We start from the raw sequence: 17560 nt of genomic DNA on the forward strand, positions 1-17560 counted from the left end.
CTGAAGGGTCTGTTTCTGTGCTGTATGACTCTCTGGCTGCTTTTTGATACAGACTGACACCAACAGTGAGGGTTCAGTTCCTGCACTGGCTGAGGTTACCATGAAAGACTGTCCTTCTCAACCTCCTCCCCTTACCCTGAGGTATAATGTGTCGACCCTCAGGTTAAACCATCACCGATCGTCATCTCTAATGAGAGAACAGTTCCATGTTCCTCTGGGATTGTGGTGACTCTACAGTCAACAGTTGGAGACAGATTAGCCTCTTGTTTGCTTTTAAGGCTGGAGGAAGCCGTCAGCAAGTTAATAATTGTTCATCACAAAAGAAAAGTCAAAGATTGCCTACAGTGTGGAAACAGGCCCTTCAGCCCAACAAATCTATGCCAATTGTCAGAATATCCCACCCAGACCCATCCCCCTATAACCCACCTAATCTACACACCCCTGGACACTATGGGCAATTTAGCATGGCCAATCCACCTAGCCTGCACATCTTTGGCCTGTGGGAGGAAACCGGAGCACCCGGGAGGAAACCCACGCAGGCATGGGGAGAATGTACAAACTTCACACCCTGAGGGTGGAACTGAACCTGGGTCCCTGGTGCTGTGAGGCAGCGGTGCTAGCCACTGAGCCACCGTGTCACCCACAAAGTGTTTGATTTTGTTTCTGACAGACTGCACTGGCATGGAAGCCAGTTGGATACAGTTGATGTTTTTATTCCTGACGGAGATGTTATTGTTTCTGGCTTGAAATAGCTTTATCTCACACCATCATTCCTTCCCATCTTTTAACTGCCTTCCCCCATCCCACAGGATCAGAGACTGTCCCTTCCTTTCTTTCCTCCTCTTCACCCTACCCTATCTCGGTACTTGCTTGAAATCCATCACTTTTCCAACTTTTTCCAGTTCCGTTGAAAATTCACCAACCTGAAAGTTACCTCTCCTCCACGATGTGACCTGACCTGCTGCAACTTTCAGTAATTTCTGCTTTCAATTCAAATTCCCAGTCTCTGCACTGGTCTACTTTCCTTCTCACCTCTCAGCAGCATAGTTCCATCTGCCTCTCAGGAATAATATTTCCAAGTGGATTATTTGTCAGAAAGTGGGACTCGGTATTGAGATCAGGAGTTGCAGAAAATGACACATTGTGCAATGCAGAAACAGGCTGTTTGGCCCATCTGGTCAATGCTTTAAGCAGCCTCCATCAAAACCCTCGACTGCATTCTTCCTCCTGTACTCAGAATCATTCAGTCATCGAGTTGGACTGTACAAAAACATACCCTTCAGTCCAACCTGTCCATGCCGAGCATAATCCCAAACTCGACTAATCCCACGTGCCTGCTGCTGGTCCATATCCCTCCAAACCTTTCCTATTCATGCTCCTATCCAAATGTCTTTTAAATGTCATAACTATACCCACATCCACCTCTTCCTCAGGAAGTTCATTCCACACACGAATCACTCTCTACGTAAAAAATTTGCCCCTCCTGTATGCTTTAAATCTCTCTCCTCTCACCTTAAAAATATGCCCCTAGTCTTGAAATCTGCCATTCTAGGGAAAAAGACACCTACCATTAACCCTATCTGTACCTTTCATGACTTTATAAACCTCCATAAGGGCACCTCTTGACCTTGTATGCTTCTCTGAGAAAAGTCTAAGCCTATCCAGCTTTTCTTCATAACTCAAACCTTCCACACCTGGCAACATCCTCATAAATCTCTACTGCACCGTCTCCAGCTTGATAATATCCTTCCTGTAACTGGGTGATCAGAACTGGACACAGCGCTCTAGAAGAGGTCTCACCAACAGTCAGTACAGCGTCAATACGTCTTTCCAATTCCTGTGCTCAAAGGACTTCTCTGGTTGTCCTTTAATACATGGAAATCTATAATCTCAGAGAAGGAGTAGGCCATTCGGCCCTTCAAGGCTGCACCACCATGCCATATGTTCTCAATAGCATATCCCTGCTTTCTTCCCATACATGTTGATGCTTTTAAAATAAAACAAATCTACTTCTTCCTTGAATAGTTGGTTTTACTGCCTGAGTTTGAGGCTGGTGACAATGAGAGATGGAAGACGTTGCAGGCAATTGTGAGAGGAGTACAGCATGAGCCGTAGTGGGAAGTGGGTACAGGAGCACAGTGAGAGTGAGGGTGAGGTATCAGAGAGAAGATGGTGATAGTTACCCTGGTGGAGAAGGGCATTGATCTTTTCCTGCAGCACAGGCCATTCCTCCAGACACTGAGACTGCTCTAACCTGGGTGGTAACCTCGGACCTGACTGGGCACAGTTTGGTATTGTGTACTGTCCTCTTGGTTGAGGTCGATGTCGAGGTGGGAGGGTCGCGGGGGTGGGGGGTAGTAATCTTGCCTGTGCGCTGCTCTGTCCAGCTCCAGATCCCTGCCTACCCAGTAAGGCGAGTATAGCCGCCTGTCTTCTGCATCTGGCACTCAAGTGAGGAACGGCTCAGGGCAGCTCCTGGCTGATGGTGCTTGTCCAGGGCCATGACAAGCTTCTAAAGATGGCAGCTGTGCCAGGGATGCTGGTGAATTCTGGGAAATCCCAGCAGGCCTCAGCATCACTATAGCAGTGGGGGTAAGGCTTGGTGAGATAGGGTAAGATCCTTCACTCAGCCCAGTAGTGAGAAACCCTCCAAAGGAGGTGCTAAGACAGGTTCAGCCCTCCATCCATCTCCCCACAGAAGCTGTTAGACCAGCAGAGTTCCTCCAGCACTTTCTGTTTTTATTTCAGCTTTGTAGCATCTGAAATCTTTTCATTATATTGCTGTCATAAGGTTGGTCATTTAAGACTCACCAATAATGTTTATGCCCAGCTGTGGTTCCACATTCATTTCTGCACAGCTCCAAGAGATATAGTGTCCTTGGAAAGCACACAACATAGATTCACCAGGATAACATTGAGTAAAAAGTAATGAATTACGAGAACAGTTGCATTGACTTGTGCTTGTGTGTTCTCCTGAATGGAGAAGATTAAGGGCTGATTGATTTGAGTTGTTTAAGATGATTGAAGGAACTGTTGCTCTAAATAGAGAGAAACTTTATTTTCCTGGGGAGACAGGTCAGAACACAAGAGGAGAAAACAAGCAACGACTGTTAATACGTTTCGATGACAAAAAAAACAGGTTGGATTGCGAGGAGGACACAAAAACACTTCAAGGTGATTTACACAATGCCAATGAGCGGGCAAACACATGGCAGATCCAGTACACTGCAGGAAAATATGAAGTTATCATAGAGCTCTTATGGTGCAGAAGCAGGCCATTTAGGGGAGATGATGATCTAGCAGTATTATTGCTGGACTGTTAATCCAGAGACACAAATATTGTTCTGCGGACCTGGGTTTGAATCCCTCCACAGCAGACGGTGGAATTTGAATTCAATAAAATATCTGGAATTAAGAATCTAATGATGAACATGACTCCACTGTCGATTGTCAGGAAAAACCCATCTGGTTCACTAATGTCCTTTAGGGAAGAAAGCTGCCATCCTTACGTGATAAAAACAAAAATAACTGTGGATGCTGTAAATCAGGAACACAGTTCTGAGGAAAGCTCACCGGACCTGAAACGTTAACTCTGTTTTCTCCTTCACAGATGCTGCCAGATCTGCTGAGCTTTTCCAGCAACTTTGTTTCTGTGCCATCTTTACCTGGTCTGGCCTACATGTGACTCCAGACCCACAGCAATGTCGTTGACTGAGCTGCCCTCTGGGCCAGTAGGGATGGGCAATAAATGCTGCCTGGCCAGTGACGCCCTCATCCTATTAATAAATGTAAAAAAAATAAAAGTTTGCCCATCAAGTCCACATTGACCCCATAAGCCTACATTCCCCACAGCTATCTCACAAACCGCTGGGACACTATAGCAAGGCCAAACCATCTAACCTGCACATCTTTGAACTGTGGGAGGAAACCAGAACACCCAGAGGAAACCCACACAGACACAGAAAGAATGTGCAAACTGCACGCAGACAGTCCCCCGAGGGTGGGATGGAACCAGGGTCGCTGGTATATGGCAGCAGTGGTAACCCCTGAGCCACCATACCATCCCAGACTCCCTGAAAAACAGAAGAGTATTATTTAAATGGTGATCTATTAGAAACTGAATGTACGAAGGGATCTAACTGTCTTTGTGCATTGTCAATAAGAATACACAAGCAGATGCAGCGAACAATTCCAAGGCAAATGGTAAACTGGCCCTCATTGCAGGAGGGTTTTTTCAGAAGCAGGATGTCTTGCCGCAGTTACACGGGGCCTTGGTGAGACCACACCTGGTGCATTGCAGATGGTTTTAGTCTCCCGACCCCAGAAAGGATTTACTTGTGACAGGGGAAGTGCAGCTGACATTCACTTGCCTGAGACCGCAGATGGCAGGGCTGTCCTATGAGGAGACCGGAGAGTGAAGGGGTCTGTATTCAGAGTTCAGAAGAATGAGCGGGGTCTTCACTGAAATGTCTAACAATGCTGGACAAAATAGATGCAGGGAGGATGTTTCTCTTGTTGGGAAGTCCAGGACTGGGGATGCAGCCTCAAGCTATAGGACAAACCATCTCGGACTAAAATGAAGAAATTATAACCATCCCCTGCTATAATTTCTAGTGGGCAGCACGGTAGTACAGTGGCTGGCACTGTCACCTCAAAGTGCCAGAGACCCAGGTTTAATTCTATCTTCGGGGACTGTCTGTGTGGAGTTTGCACATTCTCCGGTTTCCTCCCATGTCCAAAGATGCGCAGGTTAGGTCGATTGGCCTTGCTAAATTGCCCATAGTGTTCATAGATTAGGGGAATGAGTCTGGGTGGGAAGATCTGAGGGTTAGTGTGGACTTTTTGTGCCAAAGGGGCCTGTTTCCACAAAGTAAGGGGCTCTATGATTCCTTTACTCAAAGGGTAGTGATCTATGGAAATCTTTAACACATGAGGCCAAATCATTGAATATCATCAAGAGAGAGTTTTTTTTTTAAGTTTTAAAGGAATCGAGGGGTTTGGAGTGAAAGCAGGAATGTGGCACTGAAATAGAGGTTCAACCATGCTCGTAGAGAACGGCAGAGCACGCTCGATGGTCTGAATATCCTCCTGTTGCTCCTAATTTCTGTCTCCTTATCAGTATCTCACACAAGTGCAATGAGAGATGGATTTCACTTTGCAAGTTAGCTCTATATTCAGGCAAGTGAAACTTCATTAACAAGATCCTTTTCAGCAGTTTCTGCCTGTCCTTTGTGGGGAGCAATGGTTTAGACAACGGCAACTGCTCCCTACACAATCATTTTGTATCGGTAAACATCGAGAGACCTGGAATCGAATCAGACAAAACCCGATGCTGGGTGACATAGGTAAATATTACAGCAGGAGACCACAAAAGCATGGACAAACAGTTTGGAATTAAAGAGCATCTTAAAGAATTTTTTTTTTAAAAACAGGGAGGTTTCAGGAGGGTATTTCAGAGCATAGTGCCCATATCGCTATGAGCACGCATACTCAGAATGTCAGGTTTTGGATCAGAGTCACAAGACTTGGATTAAGTCCTGGTTCCTGGCAATGAAGAGACTAATATGCTTTCAGCAGCTGCCATACAGATCTGTATAGTCACCCAAGGCAAGTGCCTGGAAATTTGTGATTTAATCATGCCCTGAGTTTGAACCTGGGAAAATCAGTACATGACTGTGCCTCATTTTTGCAAAGATTCCCATTAAATTATACAAACTGTCCAATTATGCAGAATTTAACCATCCCTTGAAAGGCTTTCATCTGAATCCTGTTTTGTATACCCAGTCAGAGTTGAAAAATCAATTGTTTCACAAAAACACTAGGGTTGCTCTGGAAGCGACCATGGCAGGGACTATCATCTGGGGACACAATGATCATGTGTTGACTGACAGACAGACAGACAGAAATGGGCCCAGGCTCGAGGGAGAAATGTGCTGATTCACAGAGCAGGCACAAAGGGGAACGGAGGGCTGGGCATGGAGCTAGTTCCGACAGGCACCTTGTAAGAAATGCACTTCAGACAGAATCCAAAGACGAGGTCACAACGGGGGAGCAGAAACTACAAGACAAATGCTAATACAGGGGCAAGCTCATTGACAAAGGAACTGCATCCATGGAATATAAATGCACTCACTGAAAACACCGAGCAGGCTGAAGGCTCCTTCCTCCAGGAAAAGCAATGGCTGAGAGGTAGCCTGACAGAGTCTTTCAAATTGAACTGGATCTATGTCAACTTAAAAAACAGTAGACCATAAATGGAAGACAGCAGTGGATCAATCCAATTTGGAATTCATGTGGCCTTTCTTTACCTAACAGCTGAAATGAAGACTTAACAGAATATTGTGAAGCTAAAAGGAATAAATTATCAACCCAGGTTGTACAGTCCACATTGAGTGTATAGCAAACAAAGAAGTGAGGTGTGTTTGGTGGTGACTGAGCTATTTAATTATCTTGAAGAGAATTTATTTTCTCTCGTACAAGAGTTCACAATAAGAAACAGAAGCTTAACATCGGAGCGAAATAATTCATGGGTGACTTTAGAAAGCACCTTAGTGCTGGAGTAGGAGCTCTAACAAAATAAGTCTAATAATTCTAGTTTAAGGTGTTAATTGTAAGTTTAAGAGATATCAGGAGAGGCCAGCTGATTGGACCATGCAGGAATACTTGATGCTGTCGGGGTCCGAGATGTCCATATGTTCATGAAATGCTCCCAGCCACATAAGCTGGAGCTCTGGGTCTCTGAGCGTGGGCAGTGGATGGAGACACTGTGGCACATCCACGAGGCTGAGATTTATATGGTTAGCACATTTATGGAGGTGGTCACAATGCAGCTCAAAGGACGAGAGGAAAGTAGGGAATGGTGGACCACCAGACAGCCCAGAAAGAACAGGCAGGTAGTGTGGGAATCCACTGGGTTTCCCGTTCACTAAGCAGGATTCCATTTTGGAAGCTGATGTGGGTGCTGGTACCTCGGAGGAGTGCAGTCAGAGCTAAGCTCCTGGCACCACAAGCAGCTTGACTGTATGGGGGCTGAGGAAGAAGAAATGAAGAGCAACTGTGATAGGGGAGTCTTCAGTCAGTGGAGAAGAGAGTTGTTTCTGCAGACAAAGGTGTGACTCTATGATGGGCGATTTCAAGGCTAGGGTCATATTTTAAAGGTGAGTGGAGAGAGATTTTTAAAAAAAGACATCAGGGCACCCTTTTTGCACAGAGTGGTTCACATGTGGAGTGAACTTGCTGAGGAAGAGGTGAACGTCAGTATAATTACACCATTTAAAAGACATTTAGGAAAGGTTTGGATGGATATGAGCCAGGATCAGGCAGGCAGAACTAGTTTAGTTTTGGGATTATGCTCGGCATGGGCTGATTGGAACAAAGAGTCTGTTTCCATGCTGCATGACTAGGATGCCAGAATTAGGGACATCACTGAATGGCTTCAGGGTACCCTGACAGGGGCGGGTGATGAGTTTGAAGTCACGGTATATGTTGGTATCAATGACACAGGCAGAGTGAGAAATGAGATCTTGCATCAAGAATTCAGGGAGTTCGGCAGTAGATTAAAAAGCAGGACCTCAATGGTTGTAATCTCTAGATTACTTTGTGCCACATACGAGCGAGTTTAGAGATAGGAAAATAGGGCAGATGAATGCATGGCTCAACTGTTGGTTCAAGAGGGAGGGTTTTAGGTTCTTGGATCACTCGGACCGTTTTTGGGGGAGGTGGGACTTGTACAAACGGGACAGTCTGCACCTGAACCACATTAGGACCAACAGCCTCGCAGGTAGGTTTGCTCGTGCTGTTGGGAGGAATTTAAATTAGCCTGGCAGGGAGAAGGGATACAGAATATTGCTGAAAGAGAGAAACATCATGCTACACAAAGGAAGCAAGTCACAGAGAGTTCAGCAATGTTGAGTGTGAAGAGGTGGATGGTCCTTAATGCTTAGAGAGTGTAATAGGCAAGACTGACAAGTTAATGCTTGGATTGACACATGGAAGTGCAATATTATTGTCATCACAGAAACATGTTTGAGGGAAGGGCTGGACTGGCAACTCAACCTAAGTTGAGTTTAAAGGATCTTTAGCCGAGACAGAGGAGGGTGGAAACAGGGTGATGGTGCAGCATAATAATTAAGAAGTGAATTACTGCGATAAGGAGAGATTATATCTTGGAAGGGTCCTCAAATGAGGCTTAGTGGGTGAAACTTGAGGATGTTAAGGAGGCAGATACTTTACTAGGAGTGTATTATAGGCCCCCAAAGATTCAGTGGGAAATAGAGGAACAAGTATGTAGACAATTCACATAGGTGTGTAAAAGTGAAATAAGTTCAGAAAATCCTTGCTGTCTGGGACAATTCAGGGCAGCATGAGGAAGAAGAGAAGGGCTTTTAGCACGTCCAGAGGGAACAATTCAGCTGTAGCCCCAAAGGAAGTGCAGGAGGGAACTAACAAAATCAATAAGGAGAGCAAAAAGAGGGCATGAAAAAGGATTCATGGACGGGATTAGGGAGAATCCTAAGATATTTTATCAATGCATTGAAGGTTAAGAGGCAAACCAGGGAAAAACCACGGCTCGGCAGGGGCCAGAAGGGCAACCTGTGTGTGAAACCACAGGATGTTGGAAGGCTGTTGGCTGAATACTTCAGTCTTCACTCTGGAAAAGAACAGCATAAGTGTGGAATTCAGGAAAAAGGGACCATGAAGAACTTGCACAATTTGACATAAAAACGGGGAGATATTGGAGTTGCTACTGGGCTGTAAAACAGACAAATCCCCTGGTCCGGATGAATTGCATCCCAGGCTGCTGTGGGAGACGAGGTAGGAAATTGCAGGGACTCTGGCAGGAATTTTTAATTCCTCTCTGGCCACAGCGAAAATACCAGAGGACTAGAGGGTAGTTAATATGGTTTCACTTTTTAAGAGGGGTGGTAGGGATGCAACAGGAAATTACAGACTGGTGAGTCTCACATTAGTGGGACGGAAATTATTGGATAAAATTTTGAAGTAGCAAATTAATACCCATTTGGAAAGGTGTGGGTTAATGAGTGATCAATCATGGCTTTTTCAAAGAGAAGTCATGCCTTACAAATTTGCAAGAATTTTTTGAAAATGTCATCAATATGTGTAGATGAGGGAAGCTCAGTTGACGTAGTTTCTATGCGTTTTAGCAAAGCTTTTGACAAGGTCCCACATGGGAGGCCCATTGAGAAGGTTAAAGCGTATGGATTTGAAGGTAATTTGGCGAGATGGATCAGAGACTGATTTAGTAATAGGACACAAAGGGTTGTGATAGAAGGCTGTTTGAGTGACTGGATGCTGGTGTTTAGCAGTGTACCACAAGGATCAGTACTTGGAACCTGAAAAAGGGTCACTCAACCTGAAATGTTAATTCAGATTTCTCTCCACAAATGCTGCCAGACCAGCTGAGCTTTTCCAACAACTTCTGATTTTTTCCTCTTGTTTTACAGCATCCACGGTTCTTTTAGTTTTTTTTCATTTAGTACCAGGATTCTTATTGCTTGTTAAATATATAAATGACGTAGATGAAAATGTGGGAGGAATGTTAAGCAAATTTGCACTTGGCACCAAGATTGGTAGGAGTAGTTAATGATGAAGATGATGGTTGTAGGTTACAGGAAGATATAGATGGATTGGTCAGATGGACAGACCAATGGCAGATGACACCTAACCCTAATAAGTGTGAGGTGTAAGAAGAAACAACATAAGGGAGTATTTCTTGAATGGCAGGACACTGGATATCTTAGAGGAACAGAGGAATCTTGGGATAATTATTCACAGACCCCCGAAGTAAGCAGAGCATGTGAATAGGACAGTCAGGGCGGCATATCATCAGTCGTGGTACAGAGTATAGGAGTAATGTTGGAGCTGTACAGAAAATTGATTAGGCCACAGCTGGAGTACTGTGTGCCATTCTGGGGGTCACCGCACTACAGGAAGGATGTGATAGCACGAGAGGGGGCACAAAGGAGGTTCACCAGGATGTTGCCTGGAGGGAGACATTGAACGATAAAGGAGAAACTAAATAGTCCTGGATTGTTCTCCTTAGAGTAGAGAAGACTGAGGGGGGTGGGATATGGATAGGGTAAGTAGGAAAACAGCTGTTCCCCTTGACTGAGGTGTGAATCGCAAGAGGGAGCAGCACTCCCTAAAAACAAAACTAATGTTGGAAATCACATCAGGCCAGCAGATTCCAGCATGTGCAGCAGTTTGCTCTGACAGTGCGGCGCTGGCCCTCCGACAGTGCCCGCTCCCTCAGCACTGGCTCTCCGACAGCGCGGCGTTCCCTCAGCACTGACCCTCCGACAGTGCAGCACTCCCTCAGAACTGACCCTCCGACAGTGCCCACTCCCTCAGCACTGACCTTCAAATAGCGCCCACTCCCTCAGCACTGACCCTCCGACAGTGCAGCACTCCTTCATTGGTGACCCACTGACAGTGTGACGCTCCCCAGTCCTGACTTTCTGACAGTTCGGCACTCCCTTGGTTTGGTTCTCATACCGTACTGACCCTTTGATAGCACAGCACTCAGTACTGAGGGACTGAGGGAGTAAGACATCAACTAGAAATAACCTCACTGGAGAAGCAAGATATCACTCACCTATAACTGGTAACTCCTGCGCCATTCTGTTGCTGAATCAGTGATTTCTGGTCTCAGTCCTGTCTGTGGGGATTATTGAATGGCTCTCTCTGTACAGATCTGTCCAAGCTGGGACAGATGCAGAGATTGCGTTAATCAATAATAATGAGTTACTTTTGTTGTATCTCAATTCGTCCTTTAGTTTTTGTTCCTGTTTGACTACTTATATCCCTTGTGTGCAATTTGAAACCAATGTCCAATTGTAGCGAGCCCAACACACATTGTCAGTAAGCCCCAGACAATCATCATATTCATTCACTACTAATCATTATAAAATATTAGGTGATATCAGCCTGAGAAGGCAGCACTCGATACTGAGAACTCATTAACAGTTTGCACGCTGCCCAAGTCAGTATTTTGTTGGCGTTAAAGGATAATTATAAGAATGTAGAAACTGAAGAAGGCCATTCAGCCCCTCAAGCCTTCTTCATCCTAACAGATAATGGCTGATCATCCACCTCAAAGACTCATTCCTACCTGTTCCCTTCTCCCTTGATATCGCTTCCGTTTAGAGATCTACCAATCTCTGATTTATATTTTCTCAATGGCTGAGCCCTGAAATCTGTGGAAGCTCAAAGATTCACTGTCTTCGACAGGGTTTTGAGTAAAGGGCCAAGGAAAGCATTCTGCACGCCATAAGATGAAAAGGGCAGGAGGAGGCTATTCAGTCGACTGACGTTGCTCCCCCCAGTCAATGAGATCATGGCCAGTCTCATAACCTTCAACTCCACTTCATTCCTTTCCCTGTTACTCTTGATCTCTTTACTGATTAAAACTCAATCTCAGTTTTGAATATTCTGAATGAACCAGCCTCAAAAAGCCCTCTATGACAAAGAATTGCAGAGATTTGCACCTCCCTCTGTATCGGTCTTAAACGGACAACCATCATTCTGAAATTATACCCTCTGCAACAAGGAGAAACAACCTCTCCTCATCTACGCTGAGAAGAACTCTAAGAATCTTTTCTGTTTCAATAAGGTCACTTTTCATTTCTCTGAATACTAACAAGCACAAGCCCAAACGATTTGAATTCCCCCCAAGAGAAAATACCTCCATTCACAGAATCAACCCAATGAAACTGCTCTGTATTGCTTCCTTAAACAAGGGGGTGGGGGAAACTGTTCACGGTATTGCAGCGTGGCCTCATGAGTATCTTGTACAGTTTTAGCAAAACCTCCCTATTTTTATATTCCATTCCCTTTGAAATGAAGGCCAAAAGTCCATTTGCCGTCACTATTACCCACCAAACTTGAATGCTAGCCTTTTTTTTGTGGTTCACGCACAAGGTCCCCCAAATCCCTCTGTTCTGTAGCATTTTGCTGTCTTTCTCCCATTTAAATAATATTCTTTATTCTTCCTGCCAAAGTGCATAGCCTTGCATATTGCCACGTGATATTCCATAAGGTCACAACAGAGAGAGCAGAATTAGGCCATTTAGCCTCTCAAGTCTGTTCCACCATTCCATCATGGTTGATACTTTTCTCAACCCATCCTCCTGCCTTCTTCCAAAGAGGAGGAGACCTGATATAGGTCTACAAAATTATGAGAGGCATTGATAGGGTGGATTGTCAGAGGTTTTTACCCCAGGGTTGACATTCAATTACAGGGTGAACAAGTTCAAGGTGTTTAAGTGAGATGTGAGAGTAACATTTTTCATGCAGAGAGTGGTAAGAGCCTGAAAGAGGTGTTGGTGAAAGCAGGCACATTGGCAGTATTTGGAGGTATTTGGATGGATACATGAAAAGGGAGGGAATAGGGATTGAATAAGGGCAAAAGGTTGTTTTTTAGTTTAGTCAGGGCATGATGATCGGCACAGAGTTGGAGAGCTGAAGAGCCTGTTCCTGTGCTGAACTTCTCTTCTGCTCTTTCATTCTTTTGAAAGTATAAAAGAACTTAAACAAGGAATCAGAAGGGCTAAAAGAGGTCATCAAAAGTCGTTAACAAACAGGATTAAGGAGAATCCCAAGGCTTTTTATATAAAAAGCAAGAAGGTAGCCAGACAAAGGGTTGGCCCACTCAAGGACAGAAGAGGGAATCTATGTGTGGAGCCAGAAGAGGTAGGTGAGGTCCTAAACAAATACAGAGTGCCAGTATTCACCACAGAGAAGGAATTGGTGGAGGATGATCTCAAGGGAGGTGGTGTCGAGTTTCTAAGCCAAGTTGTCATTAAAGAGGAAGAGGTGCTGTGCCTCTTAAAAAGTATTAAGGTAGATAAGTCCCCAGGTCCTGATGGGAACTATCCCAGAATATTGAGGGAGGCAACAGAACAAATTGCTGGAGCATTGACTGATATCTTTGTATTGTCTTTGGCCACAGGTGAGGTGCTAGGGGACGAGACAATAGTCAATGTTTAAGACGGGTAGCAGGGGTAATCCAGGAAATTACAGGCCTAAGAGTCTCATGTCAGTGGTAGGGAAATTATTGGAAAAAATTCTCAAGGGTGAGATCTTTACACATTTAGAAGCAAATGGATTTATTAGTGACAGACAGCAGGGTTTTGTATGGGAGAGGTTGTGCCTCACTAACTTGGTCGAGTTTTTTGAAGATGTGATGAAGATGATTGATGAGGGAAAAGCAGTTGATGTTGGCTACATGGGCCTCAGTAAAGCCTCTGACAAGGGCCCTTATGGCAGACTGGTACAAAAGGTGAAGTCCCATGGTATCGGGGTGAGCAGGCAAGATGGATACAGAGCCAGCTTAGTCATAGGAGACAGAGGGTAGCAGTGGAAGGATGCTTTTTGGAATTGAGGGCTGTGACTACTGGTGTTCCACGGGGATCAGTGTTGGTACCTCTGCTGTTTGTGATCTACATAAATGAATTGGAGAAAAATGTGGCTGCTCTAATTAGTAAGTTAGCTATGAAAAAAGGTTGGATCGACTGGGTTTGTTTTCACTGGAACGCAGGAGGTCAAGGGTGAATGGCTTGGATAGAGTGGAAAGTAAGAGGTTTTTCTCCCCAGGGTGGAAGGGTCAGTTACCTGGGTCACGGGTTCAAGGTGTAAGGGGGGAGTGGGGGGGAGAGTTTAAAAAAGAGATGCGAGTGGCAGGTTTTTCACACAAAGGGTGGTGAGTGAGTGCCTGGAACACGCTGCCAGAGGAGATGGTGGAAGCAGACACAATAGCAGTTTTCAAGAAACACCTGAATGAGTACGTGAATAGGAAGGGAATAGAGGGATATGCAGCCTGTATGTAAAGACAGTTTCAGTATGGAATAGCAAAATGTGTTGGCACGGGTTTGGAGGGCCAGAAGGCCTGTTCCTGTGCTGTATTGTTCTTTGTCCTTCTTTCTTTATAGATATAGGGTCCAAAACCGCATTACATCTCTGATATTGTATTGTATACCTCTTGAGATGAATGCTAACATTGCATTTGCCTTCCTAACTGCTAAGTGAACCTACATGTTAACCTTAAGAGAATTCCGAACTTGGACTCCCAAGTCACTTTGTGCTGAGCAACAATGCCCTCAGTTCCTTTGTCTAGATCGTTAATGTATAACATGTTTGACTATGGTCCCAACACAGGCCCCTGTGGAACTCCACTAGTCATCAGCTGCCATCCTGAAAAACAGCCCTTTACCCACACACTGTGCCTTCTGTCAGCCAATCCTCTATCCATACCAGTACCTTGCCCCTGACACTATGGGCTCTTATCTTATTTAGCAACCTCTTGTGCAGCACCTTGTAGAAGGCCTTCTGTAATCCAAATGTCATGACCATTGGCTCTAACTTGCTTGTTACCTCCTCAAAGAGTTCTAACAGATTTGTCAGGCATGACTCACCCTTGACAATGTTGTGCTACTCAGCTCTATTTTACAAGAAGGTTACTTCACAGTACAGCAGGATCTTAAATCAGATCAGCCAGTGGGACAAGGAGCTCCTTGAGAGTTTAATGGAACTTAATTTGGATAAATGTGAGGTGCTGCATTTTGAAAAGGCAAATCAGAGCAGGACGTATACACATAATCCTGGGGATTGTTGCTGAACAGTGACCTTAGTGTGCAGATTCATAGTTCCTTGAAAGTGGAGTCACAGTAGATAGGATAGTGAAAAAGGCGTTTGGTACGCTTGCCTTTATTGACCAGTGCAATGCGTGTAGGAGTTGGGAAGTCATGTTGTGGCTGTACAGGGCATTGGTTAGGCCATTTTTGGAATAGTGCTTACAATCCTGGTCTCCCTGCTATAGGAAGGACATTTTTAAACATGAAAGGGTTCAGAAGAGATTTATGAGGGTGTTGCCAGGGTTGCAGGGTTTGAGCTATCAAGAGAGACTGAATAGGCTGGGGATATTTTCCCGAGAGTGTTGGAGGCTGAGGGGTGACCTTATAGAGGTTTATAAAATCATGAGGAGCATGGATATGGTATATAGTCGAGGTCTTTTCCACGGCGTGGAAAATCCAAAAATAGAGAGGGTAGATTTAAGGTGAGAGGGAAAAGATTTAAAAGGGGCAACATTTTCATGCAGCTCATGTATGAAATGAGCTGCCAGGGGAAGTGATGGAGTCTGGTGCAATTACAACATTTAAAAGGCAGTTGGATGGGGACATGAATAGGAAGGGCTTAGAGGGACATGGGCCAAATGCTAGCAAATGGGATTAGATTAATTTAGGATATCTGGTCAGCATGGGCAAGTTAGACTGAAGGATCTGTTTCTGTGCTGTAAATCTCTATGGCTCTATGATTAAGTATTCGACAATCTCATCCTTATTAATGGACTCTTAAAATCCTGCTAATGACCGAAGTCTAACCAGCCTGCAGTCTCCTGTTTTCTGCATCCCTCCATTTTTAAACAGAGGTGTTATATTAGCAATTTCCAGTCCTCTGGAACCCTCTCTGGAAGATTACCACAATCTCAACTATCTCCTTCAGAACCGTGGGGTATCATCTATCTTGTCCAGGTGATTATCCACCTTCAGAACCTTTCAGCTTCCCCGTTACCTTCACCTTAGTGATGGCCACCAGACTCACCTCTGACCCTTGACTCGTTTGAAGTTCTGGTATGCTGCTGGTGTCTTCCACTGTGAAAACTGATGCAAAGTACCTATTCAGTTCCTCACCCAATTCTTTGTTCCCCATTACAACTTCTCCCACCTCATTTTCCAGCAGTCCAATGTTCACTCATGCCTCTCTTTTATCTTTTAGAATTTAAAGCTTTTTAATCAAATAAATCTCTTGCAATCTTCTTTTATATTATTAGCTAGTTTACTTCATATTACACCATTTCCCCCGATATTGCTTTCCAAAATGCCCTCTGCTGGTTTTTTCCCAGACCTCTGGTTTCCCACTAATCATTACCATTTCGTATTTTTTTTTTCCTTTTGCTTTCATACTGTCCCTAACTTCCCTCATCAGCCATGGTTGCCTTGTCCTACGTTCTTCTTGTCTTTCTTCTTCCTTTGGATGAATTTCTGCTCTGGCCCCCCCAGAAGCTCCTGCCACTGCTGCTCCACCTTCTTCTCCACTACAATGCCCTTCCAATCAACTCTGGCCAAGTCCTCCATCATGTCTTTCTAGTTACCTTTACTGCATTGTAATACTGTTACATCCAATTCCAGCTTCTTCCTCTCAAAATACAGGGTGAATTCTATCATATTATGTGGATTTTTCACCTTAAGCTCCCTCATCAAATCACATTACCAAATCCAGAATTACCTGTTCCTGGATGTGAGTTTGCTCGCTGAGCTGGAAAGTTAGTTTTCAGACATTTCATCACCATTCTAGGTAACATCATCAGTGAGCCGCCAACGAAGCACTGGTGTTATGTCCCACTTTCTATTTATCTGGGTAGGTTTCCTTGGGTTGCTGATCTCATTTCCTGCATTGGTGATGTCATTTCCTGTTCTTTTTCTCAGGGGATGGTAGATTGGCTCCATATCAATGTGTTTGTTGATGGAGTTCCGGTTGAAATGCCATGCTTCTAGGAATTCTCATGCGTGTCTCTGTTTGGCTTGTCCTAGGATGAATGTGTTGTCCCAATCAAAGTGGTGTCCTTCCTCATCTGTGTGTAAGGATACGAGTGATAGTGGGTCATGTCGTTTTGAGGCTAGTTGATGTTCATGTATCCTGGTGGCTAGCTTTCTGCCTGTTTGTCCAATGTAGTGTTTGCCACAGTTCTTGCAAGGTATTTTGTAGATGACGTTCATTTTATTTGTTGTCTGTATAGGGTCTTTTGTGCTCATTAGCTGCTGTTTTAGTGTGTTGGTGGGTTTGTGGGCTACCCTGATGCCAAGAGGTCCGAGTAGTCTTTCGGAAGTGTCTTTGATGTAGGGGAGAGTGGTTATGGTTTCTGAGCCCGTTTTGTCTGTTTGTTTGGGTTTATTGCTGAGGAATCGGCGGACTGTGATCATAGGGTACCCATTCTTTTTGAATACGCTGTATGGGTGATTTTCCTCTGCTCTGCTCTGGATCCAACACACCATGCTTCTACGGACTACCAAAAATTCACAAACCAGGAGCCCCCCCCCCCCCGAGACCCATAGTCTCGCTACCTGGAACACCAACCTACAGATTAGCCAAGGAACTACACCAAAGACTAAAACACCTAGTAGAAGACTACCCCCCACTCCATTCGCTCCACCCAAGAATTCCTGAACACCAAAGACACCAATATAGAAGAGGATGAAATAATGGTCTCCTTTGACGCAACAGCTCTGTTCAGATCCATCAACATCAACCTGGCCAAAGAAACACTGACTACACTATTAGAAGAACCGAAGACACATACACCAGACACCACCAACCTCATCAGCAAGGACAACATCATCAAGCTAGTGGACCTATGCCTCACCACCCACTTCACTTTCAATAACAAAACCTACAGACAAACCAACGGTACACCCATGGGATCTCCGATATCAGGGTTCTTAGCAGAGGCAGTAATGCAGAGACTCGAACAAACAGCTCTGCCAAT

The 17560-nt window shown here is 44.7% G+C and overlaps 1 protein-coding gene across 1 annotated transcript in view; it reads right to left on the reverse strand.

The window, feature by feature from the left end:
• rims4 (regulating synaptic membrane exocytosis 4) overlaps positions 1-17560 on the reverse strand; it is a 118978-nt gene that overhangs the window by 44011 nt on the left and 57407 nt on the right. The gene's annotated exons all lie outside the window — the stretch shown is intronic.

Source organism: Stegostoma tigrinum, chromosome 19 (assembly GCF_030684315.1).
Source record: "Stegostoma tigrinum isolate sSteTig4 chromosome 19, sSteTig4.hap1, whole genome shotgun sequence".
In the NCBI taxonomy this organism is placed as follows: domain Eukaryota; kingdom Metazoa; phylum Chordata; class Chondrichthyes; order Orectolobiformes; family Stegostomatidae; genus Stegostoma; species Stegostoma tigrinum.